The sequence below is a fragment of the Crocodylus porosus genome, unplaced genomic scaffold, assembly GCF_001723895.1.
Source record: "Crocodylus porosus isolate Cpor-Errol unplaced genomic scaffold, CroPor_comp1, whole genome shotgun sequence".
Classification (NCBI taxonomy): domain Eukaryota; kingdom Metazoa; phylum Chordata; order Crocodylia; family Crocodylidae; genus Crocodylus; species Crocodylus porosus.
Window position 1 is genome coordinate 93542470 of NW_017728918.1, and position 19905 is coordinate 93562374.

Here is a 19905-nt window from a genome sequence, read left to right on the forward strand (position 1 = left end):
GTTGACACCACAGTCCCCCAGTTTCTTAACGAGAACAGGGTGATAGACTTCCACTTCAGATCATAGGAGATTTTAATTTTCTTTTAATGTATATTATAATATACCCTTGTAAAAGATATAGCAAAAGTAGAAACGTTATATTTTAGGTTGGTAATTTTTTTATTGATCTTTATATCAGCTGCTTATATATCCCTCTCAAGACATGTTTTTAATATTAGGGTGACTTTTTAAGCTGTCCTTTTCCAACTGAACAGTATTTATGCTATGCTCTCCACTTCTGTGTGCATAGCCTAGTATACACATCCTATCTTTTAGACGCAGTGTATATATGACTATTAAACGTATGCATTTATCTAGATGTGTCTCTATGATATATAGATATAACAATATATGATATTTCATAGCCATTAGCATCTAAAAGAAGAAAAATTATCCCACAACCCATTTAGGCTATATATATATGAGGCTGCAAATTCTGGGGTACTGTTGCAAAATGTGATTCAAAATGAATTTATATATTAATGTAGGAGAATTTATGAGAGAATAGGATCACTAAAGATTATATACCAAATCATCTTCATTTGTTGACATCAGTAAGTTCTCACAGCTGACCTAAAAAACTCATCTCACATCTGAAGTATTTTAACATACACTAAAAGAAAGGTATATCTGAAAACACTGTGTTTTACTTAAAATAGGAAGAGATTATTGGTAGAGAGCTGGTCCATAGGCCAGATTGTACTCATGGACTGGCTCTGCATTCTGGATTCTGACCATGTGTGGAGTGGGTGCCATGGGAAGCTAGGTGGCCATTGGTCCTGTTTCATACTGGACCATTCTGTTTTAAACCCTTTGTTCCCTGTCCTTTTCTCATAGGGACTGAACTGCAAAAAGTCCTGTTTTTCAGCTCATTGGTGGAAATACAGCTCAGTCACTTGTCCTCATTATTCTGTTGGCTGTGCCTAGAGGTAGGGCAGTACACAACCAGGAGGGGCAGGGTTCCCAGAAGAAGAGGAAGGGAGGGGCCTTTTTGCAGTGGCGTCACCCCTTGCTGATGATTAGCCAAGGAGCTTGGTGGCCTCACCCGTTGCTGCTGATTGGCTGAGGTGGTAGCAGCTCTACCCTGTACCACTGATTGGCCAAGGGGGCCTGCCTCTCCTGGATCTAGGGATGCATCAGGGTCCCCCTGTTTGCAGCACAGTCTTTGAGTTTTGGAGCAGCCTCTGTGTACAGTGCAGCCCCAGAGCAGTAGAATGGCATGCTCATGCTCTGGATCTGTGCTGCAGGCAGTGTTGCTTTAGTGCTCTGAGACATGACTTGGAATTGGTGTGTGGAGCCATTTGGCATGTCTTGCCTGCTGCCTGTTGGTCAACTCCCAGACCCATGGGCAGCACTGGACCCTGGACGATAGGGCTTTGAGGACCAGATCCAGTGTTGACACCCCTGACTTAAAATCCTTTATCTGAAAAGGCAAAACAAGCTGTAATTCTCTTTTCTTAAGGAAAGAGGGACATACTTTCTGTGTTATTCATAAGACTTGAATGTCAGACTCTTAAAAATTTTTGCTTTTTCAAATATTTTCTTCCTTTTTTTCTTTATATGGCAACCAAATTATCTCTGATGGATAACCACAGCAGCACAAGAAGCTCGAACTGTTCTCAAAATATATTTTCCCTGGCAGGACATCTTGTTTTGATTACATATTGGTTCAGAGTTTAAAAACAGAGAAACATCTTTAATCCTAAATATTTTAATGAACTTTTGAAAAATATTAATTAATATGTATTTTTAAAATAACCTGATACGTTTAACCTCTAGTTTTGCACGCCGCCCAACAAATATTTTCCAAAAAACCCAAAAAAACACAAAACAAAGTTAAACATTGTTTCAAAACTATTTCAGGGTGTTTACAGATATACATCATCTACCTTTCAATTGACAGGAAATAAAATGACAGACCCTGCACTTTCCACCGCATGGAATGTCTAGACTAACCTTTACTTCCGAGACTAGTGTCTACTGAATCTGGGATATGCCCTTATTGACAGAAGTCCTGCTTTAATCAAAGGTTTCCTGTTAGAATAATGAAGTTAAAAAAGGTGAAAGTGTATCTTTCTACCTTGTAAGTGAACTTAAATAGTAAAGTCTATGGCACAAAATTTAACTGTGGTAAGAAAAATGAGTCACTAATGGGACACCGTTAGGATGAAAACTTGACCTACACTGAGTGTCACACAGAGTTTCTATTCACATACTTTTGACTGAACCTGCAACTGGAAAATTTTTCTGAAAGCAATCCAGCATAGGTTTTCAAACATGGAAATCAAACCTTTGCTGTGAGTTGCCAAGATGCATGCAAACAAACTCAGGATAGTGGATCTATTTGTGACTGGTAGGGTGTAGTAATTTTCCCCTTACACATTTAAAGCTTTTCAGAAATTTGATTGCATTCTTTGCAACTGTAGTCTCCAGTAGATTACTTAGGTTCTTGTCCCCTAGCCATTGCAGCATCTCAGCTGTAATGCTCCTCGGGGCATTTTGTGTGTCCTGGTCAGCTGCCTCAAGCCGTTAAATCTTGCCCTTTGTCATTTGCCCCACAAAATACACTAGAACTAGGAAATGACACCTACAGGGCCCTGTGGCTGCTGAGTTTCAAAAATAAATTTGTAGCAAGAATAGTTGCACCATGTTTTATTATGAGAATAGAAAAAATATGTATTTTAACCTATAATAGCAGTTTTTTACCCAAATACCAGAGGATGTCAAATTAAAAATTAGCAGGGGAACTGAATCCTTCACTAAGAATTTCCTTCATGTGGCAAATGTTTAACAGTGCCTATTATCACGGAAACCCTTTAACTTCCAAAAGTCATTGTGTAAGCTCAGGAAGTGTGGGGTTCAGTACAATTACTGTCAATCATCTATAAATCAAATATTACCTTACTTGTTCCTGCTAAAATCAAGCATTTCTAGTTGTTGTTGTTGGGTTTTTTTTTAAAGCTTAACCTTCAATCTGGGAATAATAATAAAAATATATAAATATGTTCCCATCCCTAATATAGCCATTCTAACTTAGTTATATTTGGTAAACTTGTAAATTCCCTTTCCAACTGACCTTTGCATATGAAGCATCAAGTGTTTACTTTGGCTGCAGGAGCTTTAAAAGGACATGGTATGATGGCTGTCCAAGCTGTCTGAAAATGCCTATTTAAATGTTTTAAAATAGGTAGGAAATGAAAAACATAATACTGTTTACTTATTTTAAATTAGATACATTACATTTTGGTACTGTTATCTATGATTCTATAGAAAAAGTACTTGAATCTTCTGAAGATACTACAGTCCTGCTCTTGGAAGGCTACTGACAATTATATTTGTTCATTTACCTGCAAATACTTAAATATGTACTTAATGGGTGTACTGATGTGCCTAGTTGACTTTACTGGGACTAAGCACTTGTATTTAATGACAACATACATAACTGTTATCAGTTATATATCTTAATTCTTCAGTGTGAGAGGAAAGAATTGTTGTGGGTGATATCTTCTATTGGACCAACTTGATATTAATTCTCGAACCAACTTTATATTAATGTCTCTTGTGCAATAAGTTTTTTTATATTAAAAGAAATATAGTCTATAGTAGAGGAATACTTAAAATCTTTCTTCTGTTTAAGATAATCTTTAATCTTAACAGTTTCAGGTAGGTACATGATTCATGGTACTTCTATCATACTATAGCGAAAGTGGTGATTATTCATATGACTGCTAAGAAGAAGTATAACATGATTTTAGCAAGGCTTTTGATAATGGTCCCCCACAACATTCTTGCAGGTAAGCTAAGGAAGTACGGAATTGATCAGTGGACTGTAAGGTGGGTAGAAAACTGGCTAAAGCACTGGGCTCAGAGAATAGTAATCAATGGCTTGATGTTTAATTGGCAGCTGGTATCAAGTGGAGTGCCCCAGTGGGTGGTCCTTGGGCCAATATTGTTCAATGTCTTCATCAACAACCTGGAAGATGGCACAGAGTGCACCCTCAGCAAGTTTGCAGATGACACCAAGCTGGGGGGGAGTAATAGATATGCTGGAGGGCTGGGCTAGCATTCAGTGCAACTTAGACAAATTGAAGGATTGGTCCAAAAGAAATCTCATGAGGTTCAACAAGGACAAGTGAAAAGTCTTGCACTTAGGACAGAACAATCCCATGTACTGCTCCAGCCTGAGGACTGACTGGCTAAGCAGCAGCTGTGCAGAAAAGGCCCTGGGGGTTACAGTGAGTGGACAATAAGCTGAATATGAGTCAGCAGTGTGCCGTTGTTGCCAAGAGGCTAATGGCATACTGGGCTGCATTGGTACGAGTGTTGCCAGCAGGGCAGGGAAGTGATACCAGTGGTATAAACATTATGGTTACCTCCTGCTGTATAATACTGACCTATAGTTTTATATGCACATTTTTGCATGTGTTTGAGTAAGAAAAATAGCACAACTATTATAAAGTTTGCATGTGAAAATGGAAATTCTAGAGTATGTCCCTGTTTATATAGGGTCTTACACTTTTATGGATGCTGAGTAAGTATTTTGTTCTCTGAGTAGTCCCATTAGAATTGAAAAAAGTGCTCCTATAATTTAAAATGCTGCATGGTAATTATGTCAAAATACTTCAGTTTGGTCACTGAAAACTGGAGGAGCTGTAAATCGCAAGGCTCCTTTCAAAGTATTTGACCTTCTCTCTGTTAAATTTAGGACATATTTCACTACTAAGTGTTAGTCTTTGCCATTTGAGACCTAGAAATCTTAAAAACAGAGTATGTACACTACTTTTGCATATTATCAAAATATCTTAGCTTATTAACCCTAAAAAAATATACTAATGATTTTTTTCACTAAGAAGTTTGCTTGTTTATTACAATTGGAAAGAAGCTTTGGAACAGCAAAGAAGCAATCCTCTTTTGATCTGGCGTTGTGTAGCTTACAGCTAGAGCTAAGAAGTTCCCATTTATATGAAAGCAACTATACAGGAATTTATAGAAGCTTGGGCATAGAAGAGAACATATGTATTCTTCCATTTCTTTCCGTAAAGGCAAAAAAAAAAAAACAACATGAGGTGCTGAAGATAGACTAACAAGGGTGCAAAGGAACCTTGTGGAAGACTATGAAGGGTAGTCAGGGAGAAGAACGATTATCTTTTGTTAATTTAAACTCATGAGTTTTGACTGTTCACCCAATTTTTGAATGTTTGGAATTGGCAGTAGTCTTGCGTGCTTGTTAACTTTGTCCCTTTTTGGCTTAACATATGAGTTTTGCCTCCCTGTGACTTGTATTACTTTCATTAAATACTTTTTCCAACATAGAATGGAGAGAATGTTTAAGGCAAGTAGCAAATGAACAAAATTCAATCAATGTCTACTCAGGTAGCTCTAGAAAATACTTTTCTTCATCACTTAGAGAAGTATGAAAAGTTTGCATGCTGATAGAGAAACTGCTTATCTTCTCAAAACATTTTTCCTTGTTGTAATTGGAAAGTAAGGATGATGTTAACTTTTCTTCCAGGGGGAAAAAAGGGAATGCTAAACAATTTCAGCTTGATAGGAAGAATATTTGTAACTGAGCTTTCTTAAGCAGGTTTTAAGAGCCCGAGTACTTTAACAACAGGATGTATCTAAAATGTAATGATGAAGTTTGGGGAATTACATTCCAATTATTGACTCTTAGATTAGAATAGAAAATATTAATTAACCTTGGCAGTCATTACATGAATGTAACAACTTTTCCTTCAGTTCTACAATAGTGTAGTAGTTTGTCTAGATTCTGATATAAGCTTACTTTAACAAGGAGCATGCTAGCACTCTAGACAACGCACCTGGATTCCAAGGAACACATGCTTCTAATTAGCGTGCATTGCTAGGTTTTCAGCTAAGTAGCACATATACTGCCATCTTCAGTACATCCTACCTTGAAATTATATTATGCCATCCTGCCATACAGCTGTGGGGTGAGAATGCACAGCTAGCACTGCTTCATTCTGATTTCCATCTGATCTTCCTTCAGGTGCATTTCAAAGATTAAGGTTTAATCTGTGGTACCACACTGCATGGTGTGAGGATACATTCCTCTCTTAGTAGTCCTTTAATATCATGGATTAAGTAAAAACAAATCTTCAAGCCCCACTTTTTTATTTCTTTTTAAACTTGGACCCACAGATGCCTTGGTACATATTATTAATATTGCTAAATATTACTCCATTGTTGTACAAGCTTTACATAATATGTGGAATCTGTTTAACTTGACATCATTGTAAAATAGAGGGGAAAAGTACAAATTGAATAATTTTCAGACAAGAAGTTGTCTTGTGACATGCAACTCTATCCTTCATACAAAGCTTGTTTTGTTTCAAATTGTGCAGAGGTGCCGCTTAAAAAGAATTAAATCTTTGTGACCAAGGCAGTCAAGTACTAAGCTTATTTTGTGTGTACCAGGTAGTTATATTAAGTCTGTTGAATACGGTACCACTGTGTCAAAAACATTAAGGATCCCATTAGGCCAGGCTAAAATAAAATATTTTTGGTTTCTTTCAGACTGGGACTACCCACTTTAAAGTTGGCACTTAGCACATGCTGTCTTATTGAAAATGACTTGTAAACAATAACTTTCCTGGGGAATACAAATCACCAACATTGAAGGGTTCTGTGTATTCATTCTTGAAGAAGGCCAAAAGAGTACTTACACTAAATGGAGCTTGTTACTAGTCTAAGTACTAAACAAATTAGACACTTGACTTTATTATATAATTTGTCTTAGTGCAGCCTGCAGGCTCATCTTCTGCTACCACTTATAGGGTAGAAAAGTTTCCCCAAGGCTGTTATATTTGCTTCTTTATTGTAGTAATTGATTATAGTTCTTGTTTGCTTTTGCTTTCTTGATATTTTTTATTTCAAATCCAGGAGGAATGCTTGTTTTCAGGTTCCATATTTTCCACTTTGAATGATATCCTTGGTGATATCAAAGTATAAACACAGAGGGAAATTTAAATTTTATCATGTTCTGGATAATATTTCGTCTTTTTCTCTTTGATATTCAAAATATCGTAATCCCAGCAAATTATATTTTTGTTCAGAATTTGCCTTCCTCATTTTCATTTTAATAAATCCATTCTGATCTGATCAACGGGAATGATAAATCTATTCCTCCTAGCAAATTGTTACCTGATCTAGTCCACAGAATTGTCTGCCATATGGTTATGTTACCTATGTATACAAAGTGGTTTACTGCCAGATTGATGAAACCAAAAATAATCATTAGTTCATTTCTATTTGTGTCATATATTACCCTGCTGGTGAACCTGATTATTGTATTTATAATAGATATCCTGTTATTACTAAAGGTATTTTGTCCTATATTATAAAGGAGTAAATATATAAAATTAAATGAGCTTCTAAGTGTCACTGACTAATTTATCAGTGTGAATGTCATAGTGATACGTACTTATATTGGAGCAATTGCTGGAAATGATTCCTGAATTTTTGTCCCATTTTTGGAAACACTTGGAACATTTTCCATATCACCACTGATGCAAAGCTTAGAAGAATTGTCATTGAATATTTTTGGCACTTCCAATTTTAGAGCAAATGCAACTTTTCCCATCTGAGTAACAAAATGAATTACAAGGGCTGATGCAGCAATAGTACATACAGATATAAGATATTTATGTGGCTGTCTCGTTCTTAGGGTTTGGAGAGTTTTCCAGCTATTCTGATCAGTTGGACACATTATTTGACACAAGATTGAAAAGTCAATTTTGAGACTATAGCTCCTTGCAGTTAACTTTTTCAAGTGATAGCAAACTATTTTTATTATTAAAGGTCTGGAAGCCACTAACATAGAACTAAAATGGTTCCTTTTCTTCTTATAAACCATTCGTCTTGTAAACCATACAAGAACCCCTGCTTCTAAAGGATCGATTTTATCACCACTGTGGAAAATGAAATTGGTTGCAAATTTTTTTTCTGGTGTGGCCACTGAATAATTGAAATGTTAGGGTCAGAAGAAACTTCAGGGGTTCACCCAGTCCATTCAGCCATCTGTGAGGCAGAGCCAGGACCATTTCTCACATGTTTTTGTAACGTTCTTACAAACTTCCAGTGGTGTGATTCTAGATATGCACTACATGGCCTCTTCCAGTGCTTAGTTATCCTAATATTTTTTTCCCTAAAGTCTAACCAAAATCTCCCTTACTTTAATCTGATTACTGTTTGCCCTATTCTCATAGATTTCACAGACATTAGGGCTGGAAGGGACCTCGCAAGATCATCGGGTCCAGCCCTCTGCCCAAGGGGCAGGAAATCAGCTGGAGTCAGATCACCCCAGTAAGATAAGCATCCAAGCAAGGGACAAGAAAAACATGTAATAGCCATTCCCTTTTAAACAATCTTTTGCACATTGGAAAACTTTTATCATGTCTTGCCTTCGTTTTCTTTTTTTTACACTTATTCTTTCAATCTTTCCATGCTTATCATGTTTTCTCTTTCTTGTGCTCCTCTGGATGCTCTCCAGTTTGCTTATATCTTTTTTCTTACAGTGCCTTGCTCAAAATTGGATAATGGTACTCTAGCTGAGAGTTTTTCTGTGCTGAGTAGGGAAAAGTAATTCTTCCCTCTGTCTTCTATTCAACACTTGGTAATGACATTTGACTTTTATAGTTAAACAGCATAACATTTTTCATTTGTATTCAATGTGTTTTCCTCTAGGACACCCCACTCCTTTTCTGCAGAACTGCTGCCTATACTTTTTCATAGGCACCATTTTTATTTCTGCATTTGGAAATTACCTTCCTGATCATATTTGCATTTGTCCATATAATTTCATTATTTGAATTCTGATCCTGTCTTCAAAAGTGTTTGCAATCTCTTTCAGATTGGTGTTCTCTAGAGACTTAGAAAACATGCTTTCTATTTCATTATTTAGTCTATTAATGATAATACTACAAGATATACCAAGACATGTCCTCCAGGAGTCTATAATTCCAGTTTAACTTCAAATTGTTGAAAATTAGATCTCAAACACAGGTTTTCAACTAGTTGTGCAGCTGCCTTATAGTAACTTCATCTAAACCACTATTACCCTAGTTTTGCTAATGAATTTATCATATAGGGCTTGATTTATAGACTCACTAAAATCAAGATATATTATGTATAATAGTTACTTCTAATCCAGCAGTCTCTGTGATGTTTTACAATTAGTGGACTGAAACAACCTAACTCGTGTTTGAAGTGGGATGGTGCTCCTGATCTATTTGCTGCTGCCTTGCTGCTATGTGAGCAAAACATCTGCCACCAAAACACTACAGAAGTCCTCCCCATAGCCCCCAACAGTGGGATCTGAATAAAATGGTACCATAAGCTGTATACTGCTAATCCCTATCCTAATCCACTAGGAAGAATATTAAAGTGGTTTGAATAGGTTGGTCTAGGGGGAAAAAAACATATTTGCTAACTTAAAAGATAATTGAAAGTGAATTATAAAACAAAAACCAAACTGCTCTGTAGTTAGTTTTGCCATTGTCATATAAATGAAATACAGAAGTAAGGGATCTCTGTTTGAATTTCACAACAAAGAAAATACAGAAAAGATGAGCAACTGTGCTAGGATAACCAGTCAAACACAGACAATATAGGGCTGGTTAAAAACTACATTTTTGACAACACAAAACTTCACAAAAGTAAAACTTCACTGATGAATGATTGGAGATCTTACAGTGAACAATAGATCTCTAAAAGACTCTATAGTCCCCTCTACACATGCAGATAAAGGCACAATGGAACCTAATGTGTGATTTCCATATCTGTACCATCTGCCAAGTCCATTCCACATGCATGGACTTACACCACAAAGAAATTTGGACCACTACTTTAACAAATGTGTCATAGCTGACAGTGCAAGCAGAATCATTAACTTGCATGACCAATCATGCTAAACCACTTTACTAACTCTTTCAGAGAGAAACTGCTGGCACATCCTGTTCAAAAGAAAGTAGCAATTCTGGTCTTTGTGACAAGCTGGCTGAGCTTCCTGCATAAGTAAAAATTGTCTTTTAAGGATTACAATGTTAGTTTATTACAAATGTCAAAGCCTACAGCTTGGCCCTTTTAATATGGAAGCAAAGATCCTGAATTGCTTCAAGATAGATGGAGCTGGACAAACTAATGTCCAGTTATACATCAGCTATACTGTGATAGAAAAATGCTCTTGGAGAAGTAGTCAGTGTATGTGAATGTGTTTTTATGTTACGTATAAGAATATCAGAAGTCAAAAGGTCTTAAACAGTTGATCCCTTCACCATGTGTCTAAATTTAACATTCTTTGGTGGTTGCCTCCATCCTGTCATACTGTGCTCATCATCATGGTTTGTAAGCACCTCTGGAATACCTAATCCATCTCTTTTCTATGGCTCTCTGTATGGTACCGCTTTCCTATATGATTTAGTATCTTGCTGAACTGGGTTGTAGATTCACATTGTAATAGCACAACACTGCCTGTAACACGTTAGGCCAGCTAACGTTTGGACAGTGTGATGACAATGAATTTACATAATGCAGTTACTGTTACTCAGTTTGTGAAGGCAATAAGTGATTTGAGTAAAGAAAAGTTGAACCACTTAAAAAGCCTACTTTCTAACTGAGTAAAAAGGAAAACAAAGCATGGCTCTTGTGCCAGCCTGCATTTAGCACTTTCATAAAGGCCTATTCTATTAAAGTCAAGTTCAGTGGACTGAGACAGGATGCAATTGAGGGGCGTAACTGAAATACCTGATGTTTTTAATCTTTTCTTTGCTCATGTATAAATGCTCTTCAAACAGTTGTTAATTACTTTCTTGTTTTGTTTTCAGCCATCTCCATTTCAGTACATTTGGGGCATGTCTGTCATTGTACTAAGCCCAGAAACATTTGAAAGTCTTGAAACAAGGACTGATATAGCTGTGGCTCAAAATAACTTTTTTTTCATAGTGCAGCAAAATTGCAGCTGAGTACACAAGAGCTTTTACAGTGTTTCATTCCAGTCTGTGAGAGAGTGAAGTATGATTGTCAGTATCAGAAGTTCTTCAAAGTTGTCACAATAAATACTGGTAGTTATTTTAGAGATGAAGAACATGGGTGACAATGGGGCCACTTGCAATGAGTCTCTCAGTTCCTAAAATAAAGAATCTAATGAGCACCTTGGAGAGTGATGTCCCAGCATGCATTGATTCAGCTTGATCTACAAGAAAAAGAATTGTGTATTCTAACCTGCAGGGTTCTATTTATTGTGTCATTTGATATTAAGCATAAGGGCACTTATAGACTGATTAATTTAATGTAAATTCAACCTGACCTTTATATACTGTTTACGTTGCCAGTGTTTGCTTACAGTACAAAATTTGGTGCCTCCAGCAGTAATACACTGAGTTGTGCATCTACACATGAAATTAACAGTTTGATTTGGAGTTTATTGTTCCCAGGCTCAGCTTTTACACGTGTATCTGGGACTGCAATATGTTGAGCTGGGGTGGCACAGCCCTGGCTGGCAGGGAATCCAGGGGGTCGGCCTGTCAGCCCCAGCTCAGCATACTACAAAGGGGCTGGCCAGGGCACAAGGGCAATACAGTGCGAGGCTAGCTGGCAAGCAGCCCCTCGTGTAGCACCCTCATGCAACAGAGTAAAGAACTCTGCCATAGGATGGTACTTGTATCTGACATTATTGTCCTATGCAGAATTAGTTTACTCCGGCCTAATAGGCATCCACATGTAGACAGTGCCACTTTACTTTGGAGCTAATTAAGTACTTCCACAGTAAGCGTCTTGTATAGATGCACCCTAAGATTATATTTGCAGTTGTTGTGGTGATTTCCTCAGAAATGTTATTCTTTCTTATTTTGCTCCATAGTGTGCAGCTGTAATAGCGTCATTGGGAAGGTGATCTGGAATCTGCATTGCGACTTTATTTTATCTGTTCATTAGCCAGTTTTCAAACCTTAAAACTCAACAGATAATTTTAAGTGATAAAAGAGAAAAACCAAAATCAATTATTGAACAGGTTTCAGTCAAAAGTAAGAATTAAGTGCATTTGAAATTCATTTTTAAAGTTGCTGTTTTTCAGTAGACTATGAGAAGAAAAATACTTAAAACCAGAAAAAGTCCTCCTCCCTTTTCCCCCTCCCCTTTCTTGGCCATGTTCTAACAAAAAACAGCCAACAAGATTTAGAAGAAATTTTGAAAGAGGAGGAAGCTTGAATACCAAGTGTCAGTTCAAAGCATTTTTAAAGATATAATCTACTGTAAAGTAAATTTGTAAAGCAGCTTTGACTGTACCGTAATTTGAACGTCCTAACTGGTGCAGCTTTTTCTAAAAAGGCTATCATAAGACACTTATTCACCTCTTGGAATATTAGCATTGGCAAAGTACTTAAAATAAAATTATTTGAAAACCTGTTGAAATCATTAAAGGAAAATGAAGAATATGTTTTCAATTAAATCCTTTCGTACTTTCAATATAGCAGGTTCTTTTCTTTTCCTTTCTTTTTTTTAAGAGAGTTGTGAAAAGAAATGTTATGATATAAGATTTGTTGTGAGGGCTACTTTAAACCTGCTGCTTTTGAATTTACAGGAAATACCCAGTGTTAGTGATACAAAATTATTAGGCTATTAAAAATCCAGTGTACTTACTCTTAATGGAATGTGGCACTGCTTTCAGTTTGTTTAATAATTAGGGCATAACCTTTGAACAATTTAAGATGTATCTTACTGGAAGCACAAGTAGATTACACCACAAATATTTTCTTGAGTGTGTACATTACATGGAAGAATGTTAAAGGCATAGAAAGGCTCAGCTAAATCATTTTGTTATTCAAATGTTGAATTTGCACAAGTGGAATACTTGGTGGTATTTTTACATTTTGTATCATATTCCGAGACTTGAATGGAATGTCTTTTTCCTATTCTCAGTAATGTTTATTACTACTTATTCAGGACTTGCTATAACGGATGATGAAATATGAGCTTAAATCAATCAGCATGTTTTAAAAGGCTTCTTTTTATGTAATAAGGATTGAATATTTTTTCCTTAATAGATGCTGTGCTTTTTTTACATTAATGTCGTCTTTGGAAAATTGCAATTGCTATTTTCATAAGTGCTATATATGTTTGTCATGGCATTTTAAATCTTTTTAATGTCTGTCTACATTAATTCATTTGTGTCCTACCTTTAGTTGAATGAAAGATGTTCCTGGTTAGAGAGAGTGAATGCTGGCTGGCTGTCACCTGCAAGTCACCACCACTCTCTTATCTCAAAGTTACTCCTCTTGCAGCAGGCATGGCTCTCAGAAAACTCGCAGCAGGCATTTCAGGAGGGTTAAAAAGGCAGCCCTCTAATTCAAGAGCCCTTTTTTGGGAGCTTTTGGACTTTTTAACTTCTTCATGCAAGCTAAGCTGAATCATATGTTGGCTACTGAGTGATGGGTCTGCCTTCTGTTTTAGTTCCAGGAGAAAATAATTTTTTGTTTCCTAGAACTAAATGGCTCTGTATAAGAGGTGGAAGGGGATTGGGCATTCTTATTCATCTGATCCTACTTTTTAATTTTAAGGACCGTGTGATGTTTATTTTGGCATACATGTTTAGACTAGGATAGGCTTTTATGGTTTGGAAAAGAAATTCTCTAGTGTTTCTAATTCAATCAATCAAAATCATTTGTGTATTTTAGGGAAAAAAGCATCATCAACATAGTGTATTTATTGCTCTGTGTTATAGTATCAGAGTTCAGATTTCAAAAATGTTTAGGCAGTTCATGGGAGATTTTGCTGTGGCTTGTACATCTGTCATCTATCATTTCAATATTGTGTGAGATGTGTCTATGCATCAGCTAGATTTAATGTGTACAGGAGTTTTGCCCAAGTGAGGTATGAGTAGGGTCCTAAGAGAAGTAATTATAAATTTTAGGATGGGAGCCAAGAGCATAGTTAGGATTCCCCTCTAATACCACCTCTCCATTTGAATAGTTTATTTTGGAGCCCAGAGAGAGAGAGAGAGAGAGAGAGAGAGAATGTCTAGATGGAAAGATCTTCTCTGATGCCCAAGTCTCAGCCATTTTCTTATGGTCAAAGAAGGTTACATTAAAGTCTACTCTAAATCACAAAATGTTTCTCCTTAATTGTCTGTAGAATTCACACTTGTTTAATACAAGGCACTTCATCATCAGGGGAATAGAGAGAGCTTTGTCTCCAGAGTGTTCTGAGGCTTTACCATGGACTTGGGAGAAAAAATGGGACCAGAAGATCAAATGTAAAGCTCTTAAAATGGTAGCACAATGTTGTCCTTTAACACCATTAGAGCATTTGAGCATGAGATCAAGCCTCAGTACAATCCAGATATGGCTTGGAGTCTTGCCTTTCCACCCATTTCCACTTGTGTGGTTTTGAAATTTACATTCCAGTTCAATAAATTAAAATGGGATTCTCAATCTAACACTGAATATGGTGGGTGCAGTCTGACCCCACTGAAGTATATGAAAGCTTTGACTGTGACTACCGTGAGTTTAAGATTATATATACCCCATGACATGAACTTCAAATTTAATTAATTTGCCTCACATCTTGTACACAGTAAGCCTATGATAAACCCTTGGATTATATGATCATACGTTTTGTTTTGTTTTTTTCTATAGAATGTATCAGGCATGGGGTGGATGATGGTACTTAGGAAAGGAATTTGGTTTGGTTAGCAAATGATAGTATAGGAGTCTTGCTACATTGGTTGGAGAAGTTGAAATTTTGATAGGGAATGAAGCAGGATTTCAGGAAGAGAATATACTTATGCTAAAGACCATTAAGCCTCGCCCCAGAAGATGGCATTATAATCTTACCTCTGCAGAGTGAGCTTGTGCTTATTCTCCCATTAAAGTGAAGGGCAAAGCTTCCTTTGACTTTAATAAAAAATATCCTCAAATCATTTAAACCAAATGTTTTGGAAGTTTCCACTAATTGTATATTGCTCACTTTCAGTGTGCCTCTTTTGAGATACCAGGGGCTGATTTTTTTGGAAATATTGGATGCCCTTATAACTGTAACTAAGCTGTGCTTTAACCATGCAAAAAGCCATAAATATAACACTCTGATGGTAAGTTCAAAATAACAAATATTTATGAGCTTAGTCACATGGGGCTCCACATGGTTCCTCAGCTCCTCACCTTGTAAAAACTTGGGTGATGAGATCAGTTTATCTCACAGGGATGTGATAAAGCAACGTGGTGATAAAGCATTTAAGCATTCAGACATTACATAGAAAAATGATGACTTAAAAAAAACCAACAAATACACTAATACTGTGTTCTGAATACAGAGAAGGTTATAAAGAATGTGAAGATAGTAGATCATACAGTAGATGTTGAAGATGAAGCAAAACATTGGGCGCATCTACACAAAATGCTACATCATCATAACAATTAACTATGGCAACATAACGTTGGTGGTAACGAACCGTGATGCCACAGCTGTGTCACCATAGTGATGCACTCCCCCACTATAACAGGTCACTACCAGGACATAGCGGCAAAAAAAAATGTGCACAGTCAGCATGGTGCAGTACGGGCTGTTACTGTGCCGTCATTTACAACTTTCCTTTCCTAACTGATGGTGCAGTAGCGATAGTGCCGTACGGCCACATGCAGACCAGCCCACTGAGTAACTTTCTGTTTTGTAGACACTATCTGTTCTGTGCACTAAATGAGGCAGAAAACATGGAAAAATTCTATGTTGCATTATTATATAGTTTTTACCTATTGTATAAGAACCTAAGAGTTGAAATAACATGAGACACAGAAATTAATACTGGGTTTTCCTCACTTTTCAGTTTTTGATTGTGTAATTTTATTGTTCTCTTAATATGGGATTTTTTGATTTCTCATTTAAAACCATTTCCCAAGTTGTTATTTTTTCTTTTAACAGATAAAACATACAATTTGCTAGTGAGTTTCATAGTTATTTGTTGATGAAGGAGTGAAGTTTGAGAAACGGGAATCTCTGTCCTGTTCTAGGTTCTGGAAGGGAGTAGGGTCCAGTGATTTCAGGCCCTCTCCTGCTTTCTCAAGCCTGAATTAGTCTGTCCTGTTCCCTCCAGTCTGTTCTATTCTGTTTTGTTCCATTCAGGTTAATATACCACACATAATTCTAGTTTCTGAGTAATTCCTGTAGTGCATTAGGCAAAAGGACTAACATCTGTCGCACATTATTTGTTCTATAATTTGTCCCCAAGGGGGAGAAGCATGCACAGTCTTATTTTGTTAGCTTGTTTTTTTTTAATACTTGTATTGGCATGTATTTGCAGTAGAAGATGGTTAGGTTTGTTCATTGTTCTTGAGGATGTTCATTATACAGCTGTGGAGAGTCCTTTCCCCAACATAGATGAGTTTTACTATTACTGTAGAGCAGTAGCTCAACCAGAAGCCTACAGGGTTGTCACGGGCCTAGAAATTTGGTGGTAGAAAAATAGTGGCAGCATTAATTGCCATTGTCCCCACAGTTGCAGCATTGTACCACTCCCCTAATGCCAAATGACTGGAACAACGGGGAGCCCCATGTGTCAGATGCCATTGACAACATGGGGGCCAGCATGCGGGGTTACTCTGTAGCCAGATCCAGTGCACAAGGTTGGGCTGATGATCAGGGTTGCTTTACAATCGGATCCTGAGTGCAGGCTTGGGTTGATATGCTGAATAGCATTTGTAGGCCCCATATGCCAAACCTGCCTTGAATTAGCTCCACAGACTGACCCTGTCCATGGGAACCAGTCTGCAGACTGGCCTATACCATTCATCTTACCTGTGGGGCTGGCTAGGTTAAGCATTATTGCTAGAGAGTTCTGCTGTGCCAGAGGTGTGTAGTTACCAGCCATGGTCTTTATTCTACAACTTCTAGCAGTCTTTTAGATAGTTAGCCTTAGACTATAGATCACCTTGAACATGAGAACAAGACATTGAGCTATTTTAAATCACATGGGAAGCGAGTTTCAAAAGTGGAGAACAAATTTGAGAAGACTGGGAAGACAAAGTTCTTTGGGTAAATGTGATATCTTTTATTAAACCAACTAAATAGCTGGAAAATTTTTTCTTTGCAAGCTTTCAGACACAAACACTCTTCTTCATAGCCTGAAGAAAATTGTTTGTGCCCGAAAGCTTGCAAAGAACAATTTCCCCAACTGTGTAGTTGCTCTAATAAAAGATATCACATATACCCAAAGAACCTCGTCTGTCTATATCCTTAGACCAACACAGCTACAACCAACAACCCTAAAACAAGGTTGGGAAAGCCTTTTTCATTAGATAGAAATGTTTCAGAAATCTGACTGGTGTCCTAAGTGCTTAAAGCTTCAGGCATATAGGGCATGTCCAGTGAGCATGCACACGAGGTTTGTGACATTGTGGACTTGTTTGCAGCACCACAAACTGCATGTGCTGTACATGCAGGCATTCACCATGCTGCTTATATGTAGCATGGTGGGGGGTTTGACACTGGAGATCTCAGTGACAAAAAACCTATGCCAGAAAAAAGTGGGGTGGCACATGTTTGTGGCAGCCTGCACCACCCAAACCAGAGTCTGGCCAGCCAAAGCCATGCTCCAGCTGCCAACCAAGTTCTGTATGCCTGGAGCCCCAGGACCTCCCAGGTGCTGACCTCAGCCTCCTTTACACCACCAGGGGCAACCTGTTGCATGCCAGAGTGCACATGCACAAGCATTCCCTGGGGACGACTAGCAGTGGCACAAATATGCGCGGCTGCTAGTTGTCTCCAGGGAATGCACATTCCCGCTCATGGGGACATGCCCGTGGAATCTAACCAAGAGGTGAATTATTCTAGCTAGGTTACTGCCCATCAGGAAAGGAACCTATTAGTCAACTGGTGGTGATAGAAATCTTTGTTCATGAGTGTTATGATATGAGAGTTTGACTTCAATAATGAATCCAAAAGTCCTCCTAAGATGTGGACTGAATTACTACATTTACCTAAATCCAAGATAACTTCAAATTTAAGAGGACCCTCCCCCGCAATAATTACACTCTGCACATGGAAAAATTATAAATTTGTTATAATATTTCAAGTACAGAATTTAATTATTGGATGATTGTCTTCAATTTGTTCCCCAAAGCAGCAGTGGGGGGCCAAGGGGCCAGATATCCTCCCCTTGTCTCCTCTACCTGTTCCCCCCTGCCATTGCCCTACCCCTGGTGCCTGCCTTTCTTGCCACTTGCCCACTGCTCCCCACCTCTTGTCACCTCATGCCAGGCCAAGGAGAGGCAGAAATGGCAGCTTGGGTCTTAGCTGGGTCAGGGCTGGAATGGCCAGAGCCAGACCTAGAGTTAAAGGTAAGCAGTGGTGAGAGCTGGGGAGAGGGAAAGGGTTGCACAAGTGGGATGCAGAGTCTCCCCCTTCCAAAACTACATACAGTGTGGTCTTCCTCATGTCGCCCAGTCCTCCATGCAATCTCCTCCATGTTCCCCCGACAAGCCACTCACCATGTGGTCTCCCTTATGCACTCCCCCCATCATACACTCTCCCCTGTCCCATGAGCCACCCTGACCCAGGGGAAGTGGTCTTACAGCTCTGGTTTAGGTCCTAGCCTGCTACCTGCCTCAGGCTGGTACTCAGATCTAAGATGAGGCATTCATTTCCCGTGATGATTGGGTAAATACAGTAATCCATTTGATAGGTCTCCTTAAACTGAAAACTGAATCACAGTCACAAAATCACTAGTATCACTCAGATTCTTGATTAGATTTAGCTTCTGGCAGCTGGAATTCTTCCCCAAGAAACTTCTCTCACATGATGAAGGCTGAGTAGGGGTGTGCAACTTCTGAATATCATTGGCACATGAGTCCATCTGAACTGTTTGTCTGGTGGCTGCATGTAGGGGTTGAATAGGTTAAAAAATACAGGAGTCCACAAGTGAGGAATTTGGTGGAGGAGGTGCTGTTTGTCACACTAGGATATAGTATCTAGAAGCTGGATTCCGTCTTATGTGCTGGGCAGAATCCAAATTGTGCTTGGTCTAGAATGTTGGCTTCAGTTAAACAGACAAGGTTCTTTGGGTAAACCTGATATCTTTTATTAGACCAACTCAAATAGTTGGAAAAATTCTTCTTAGCAAGCTTTTGGGCACAAACACCCTTTGTCAGGCTGAGGAAGCATCTGCAGATGTCCTGTGCTTTTCCTTGTTGGAGTGGTAAAGCAGCCAGAGGCTGATACGTATGCAAGAAAGCCAGTCGGCTAAAATGTAAATTGAGGTGGTCAGTAGGTGAGAGACAGGTGCGGGGGGAAGGGGGAATGAATGTATCTGTGGTTAAAAGATGGGAGACAAGAGTGTAGTGGGGAGGGAAGAGCTGTTAAAAATGGAGGGTTTATCTGGGGAATCGGATGTTAGGCAGGTTATAATATGTCATAAATCCACTGTCCATATTTAGTCCATGATTTTTTTTGTATCCAGTAGATTGATGAAGTGAAGGTCATAGGCTTATCTGTGAAAGGTATTTTGTGTATTCTCTTTGAGGATTAGAACTGAGAGACTGGAGAGAGAATGGTTATTTTGTGAGAAATGTGCTTCAGTTAAATGAGTTTGTATCTGGCTTGGTGGCTAGATTTTCTGTGAGCTTGCTCAGGAGTGAGCCGTTTGACATTAATTAGTAGCTGACCAAAACTTACTGGGTTTTTTCTATGGATGAAAGCAGAAGGGAAGTTCCTTTCCCTTGCTTTTCAGCCAGGAGTGTTTGAAGCTGGGGGCTAGTATCAATTGTCAAGACTAGTGTATATAGAAAATGATTTACCAAGACCTTGATTTCTTGTCCTGTTGGTAGAGTGCAGTTGTCCTTTAGGAGGCTTTGGAATTTGTTT

The 19905-nt window shown here is 38.2% G+C and overlaps 2 protein-coding genes across 2 annotated transcripts in view; one reads left to right on the forward strand and one right to left on the reverse strand.

Moving 5' to 3' along the window:
- The window catches only part of COL10A1 (collagen type X alpha 1 chain), a 58556-nt gene extending 45030 nt beyond the window's left edge, over positions 1-13526 (reverse strand). The window contains exon 1 of the mRNA XM_019537941.1: positions 13233-13526. The gene's annotated coding sequence lies outside the window, so the exon portion shown is untranslated. The remainder of the gene's footprint in view (positions 1-13232) is intronic.
- The window catches only part of LOC109312144 (dermatan-sulfate epimerase-like), a 330716-nt gene that overhangs the window by 66628 nt on the left and 244183 nt on the right, over positions 1-19905 (forward strand). The gene's annotated exons all lie outside the window — the stretch shown is intronic.